Here is a 5000-nt window from a genome sequence, read left to right as displayed (position 1 = left end):
AAGAGGGTTTTCCCAATGATCCTCTCCCCTGGGAAATGCCTTCGATCAATTGAAGAACGATGCGAACAGCAACTATTTCTTTCCTTTTTTCTCTGTTGGATTGGAGAAAGTATTGGTTTCAGAACCGGATAAGTAAGAGAATAGAATCTTTTGCACCCGGATAACTAATGGATTGACCCATGCATGCCATTTGAACCCCAAAACTTGTGATATAGCCCTTCGGAAACTAAGGCGTAGGCCTCCGGCGTACAAAGATTTATCCTAGGGCCGGGTACGCATGGAGGGAGTCAGTGTTCGGCAAAAGCATCGTCGACATCAAAGGCATAGGGGCCGAGCCAATTACCCTAGCGAGCGAGCCTTTGGATTGGAATTTCCTACTTCTACCCCTTCATGCCCAACCACCCTTGGTTTTGTTGCCTTTGCGTCTGCTCTTGTTGCCTTTTTTTTAGTCAAGTCATCTTCTTAAGATTCGACATCTTCGGCTGTAGATTCCGATGCGTTTCTTTCAAAGTCTGTTTTTGACTTTTTGCCAGGTAGTTACTATACCTCCTCTCACTTTACCTTGCTCAGTGCCCTCGTCCATGCTCAGGCTCAGACGTACAAAACCTTATTTTCGTCTGGCTGCAAGCGCTTTAGCTAAGCAATCCAGTCCAGAGGGTGCAGGCGAGCGGCAGAGGAATGGTTTGGGTTGGCCAATGCCTATTGATAATACCAATCACTTTTACCAGTACCAGCGGGGTGGTCTACGATCAGGTTGAGTTCTGGTTGGCTCACTCTGGGTCTCCCAAGGCAGGCTAATTACAAATGTAGTAGGATGGATAAGGGGTCTCATTATGAAGGGAAAGCCTTTATTTATAGTAAAAAATCGGTGACAAAGTCTAAGAATAAGACGAGCGAGGAAGACGAAGACACGGAAGGGCATGAATGGGAGAAAGGGCACTAACATCGGGGCAGCATCATTACATTAGCCCAACAAGAGGCGAGCTAGTAGATCGGAGGTTAAATATGTAGACATATAGTTGATCGACGGGCTACTGTTAAGAAGGTGTCAGTGAGGAACTCCCACAAGCGAGAGGTCGGTCGACGATAAGCTCCAATGGAGAGATTACTACATATAATAATAATAATAAATTCGATGTTTCTGTATAAGTGGTTTCCATATAGGAGGTGGTAGCAGTATTTATATGTTAGTTCCGTAGCCGGAGAGTGTAGCTAGGCTTGCTTCGCCGATCGATTTATAACATAGCCCTCCCTCGGCTACTGAGAGGACACAATACAGTTTTGACTGAAAGGTGAGGCTCGGAACAAGTGAGACTGACAGACAAGGTACGAGGTCGACTCTGCTAAGGAGAGACAAGCTTAGAGTCCGTACGAAGAGCATAGAGAACATAGTTATCATCTGCATTTCTTGCTTTCGAGGCTATCGGCTATCGAAGAAAGCTATGTCAACCCGATGACGACGAGAGAAAAGTGAGGTTACCTTACTCTTACGTAAGCTCAGTCAGGTTGGTTAGTCTTTCTACACGTCATTCATTTCGTGGGTGAGTCGGTGATCATACATACTTGCTCATGGTGGTGGGTACTTTTATTGATGATCCCATTTTTGAGAGTGCCACAGATCACATTTGAAAGGAAAAACATATGTATAGGCACCTGGCAAACTATTATGCCTGCCAAGTTTACCGCGCAAGGCTACGATAAGTTTTTTTTTGGTAAACCTCGACAGCCTAAGTAGTAAATAGGGAATTTTTTAAGTAAAATGTAAAATATAACACCTAGTCAGGGGGAGACGTAATGAGCCTTACCCCTCAAGAGATCAAGCATGGTACAAAAGCCATGAGAAGGAAAAGGGGAACAAGCAAGTAGAACTTATTGAATAAGCAATTCAAAACAAAAATCATGATATGCATACAAGTAATGCAAACCTACAAAACAAATTAAGAAAACCGAAAATTAGGCAACCCACAACTGTCCTTAATCAAAAGGGGCTGGATGTCAAGAGGAGGCATATCCCACCATGAAAGAGTAGGATGATTGAGACCCATGTTTGCCAATTTGTCAGCAACCTGATTTCCCTCGCGAAAAATATGAGTAACTTGCACCCTCATACGAGTTATTTTATCCAAACAGTTTAACCAACTATTTCTAAGGCTCCAAGGAGGATGATAGTCACGGTTGACAAGACTGCTAGCCACAGAAGGAGAATCACATTCAATCCATAAGTTCAACCAATTACGAGAGTAAGCAATATCAATAACATTAAGCACTGCCACTAGCTCTGCATAAAAAGCTGTATGAAGGCCTAAACTAACAGCAAAACACCTTGTTGAATGGACATCTGAGCTTGAAGATGTTCGGAAGATTGCACCACAAGCTGAGATTCCAGGATTGACTTTAGATAAGCCGTCAGAATTGGCTTTTACCCCCTATATAAAGGTCCAATTTTCGGAGCTTTTCTCCGAGAAAAAGGAAGCCCAAGATGAAGGAAAGTGTTCATATCACTCCCAAAATTTACATAACCTGGACAAAAAGAAGAAAAAATATGTGTATGGGCACCTGGAATTTATGTAAAGAGACCAAGGATCCTTGATGCTTTGCTTTATTACGAGTCCTCCAAATTTCATACAAAATAGAAAGACTTGTCACAATCCAAAGATTGTAAAGCTGTGACTTGAAAGGCTTCGACATAATGGACTGGCAAAGATCTTCAATAGAACCACTAGAAGGCAGCGTCGTTTGAAACAATGAGGCATGCCATTTCCAAAGCAGCTGAGTAAAAGAGCATGTAAGAAAAAGGTGCTGAATTGATTCAGAATGCTTGTTACATAAGAGACATATAGATGCTAAATATACTCCACGCCTCTGAATTTTATCATCAGTAGGGAGAATTTGGTGAAGAAGCCTCCATGCAAGAGTTGAATATTTAGGGGGAATAAAGTTGGCCCCAATAAGCTTACGGGAAGTTCTTTCTGAACTCTTCATAACAATTAGCCATTGATAAAAGCTTACCTTTCCACCCGCTTGGATTTAGCTCTATCTGCTAATGATTGAAGATATTCCCTTCTCGGGATGCCTTTCAAAATTGGAACACCAAGGCAAGGTATTCAATTTGAAAACTACCTTCTGAGAACCCCAACTTAAATTGAATTACATGTCTGGATAGCAACTTTTCCTTTTCCTACAAAGAATAAGCTTTTTTCTTTATTGACAATCTGACCCGACTGTTGACCATACAACTCTAAAAAATTATTAAGGTTGGTCAAAGTTGTAGAATCTCCCCCTACAAAAGATAAAAGCGTCATCAGCATATAATGTATGCGAGGGGACACCCTCTCGGAATTGAAGTAGGCTTAAGACTTCCTGAGTTGTAAAGGTTAGTCAATCCTTGAGCACTTCTTCAGCAAGGCAGAATAAGAGAGGGTTCCAAACCTTGCCTTACACCCCGATTACAAGAAAAGAAACCCTGTGGAGAGCCATTGACTAAGATGGGAGAGCTTGGCAGAATGAAGAATGGCTTTTATCCAAGTTTGTCGTGAAAACAAAATTTGTGGAGCACCATGCATAGGAAAGACCAGAAAAGAGTATCAAAGGCCTTATAGATATCAATCTTTAGGCCTAGATTACCAAAAAAATTCTTCTTATCCAACAAGTTGATATTTTCTGAAACAATGCCTATGCAATCATGGATTCTACGCCCTTTGATAAAAGCTACCTGATTCTGAGATACTATACGAGCAGCAATGTTGGCTAACCTGTCCGCTAAAATCTTGGGGATGATTTTAAAGACAAAGTTGGCCATAGCAATGGGGCGAAACTGAGAAACTGAATCTGCACCAACAACTTTTGGAATAAGAGTGATTAAATTAGAGTTCAAATTAGGTGGCAACCAACCTTCTTTGAAGAAAGCCTGAATACAAAGAACAACATCCCTACCAACAATATCCCAACATTTTTGGTAGAATAAACCAGAATATCCATCCGGACCAGGAGCGCTATTAGGGTTCAAGGAAAAAACTGCCTGCTTGATTTCAGAAGCTTTAGGAATGGCAATGAGAGTAGCATTTTCCTCAATAGAAACTAAGTTGGGAATCACGTCACACAAGGAAAAATCTGTTTGTAGGGGAAGAAAAAAATTGATTATATAAATAAACAGTATGCTCGACCACTGGATCCTCCACCAAAGTACCATCGATCCTTAATTAATAGCAGATTTAGCTGTTTTAATTTTAGCATAGGTATGGAAGAACTTCGTACACTTGTCTCCTTCCGAGAGCCATTTAATTTAATTCTAGCTCTATCTCTCCAAAAGAAAAGAGATTTTGAGCCTTCACTGCATCTAAGAGGTCTTTTTTGGCTTTCACTTCTTTGTCGAAAAGAGAGGCATCCATGCTCAGAAATTTCTTTTTGGACTTCTGATCAAAGTAGAGCGGGCAGCATTGACCTTATCATGGATGTTTCCAAACACATCAGTATTCCATTTGTTAAGGCATTGTTTCAGAGCCTTTAATTAGTAAGTGAGAACATAGAAAGCATTACCTGGAACAGTCCAGCAATCTTTAACAATATTCATGAAGTTATCATCACTAAACCACATGGATTGAAATCTGAAAGGCTTGGGGCCTGATAAACTATTCATATTACTGGTAATAACAAGAGGACTATGATCTGAGGCTGCACGAGGAAGCACTGCACTTGATGAAATAGGCCAGCAATCTAACCATTTATTATTACAGAGGGCTCTATCCAGTCTTATTTCAATGTGTCCCACCCATTTTTCCAAGTATATTGAGCCCCTGTGATAGGCAAATGCATGAGATCTGTGTCATCGATCATAGATTTAAATTCAACACAGGATGTACTATAGGGCAAACAGCCACCAGATTTTTCATGGGCACCTAGTACTGAAGTCTCCAACAACTAGCCAAGCATCTTGAATTGTGGAATGCAAAGTTTTAAGCTCCTGCCATAAATCTCTACGCTTTACATAATACGTAGAAGCG

This window comes from Vitis vinifera, mitochondrion (genome assembly GCF_030704535.1).
Source record: "Vitis vinifera mitochondrion, complete genome".
Lineage (NCBI taxonomy): Eukaryota > Viridiplantae > Streptophyta > Magnoliopsida > Vitales > Vitaceae > Vitis > Vitis vinifera.
Note: the sequence above shows the minus strand (reverse complement) of the source record.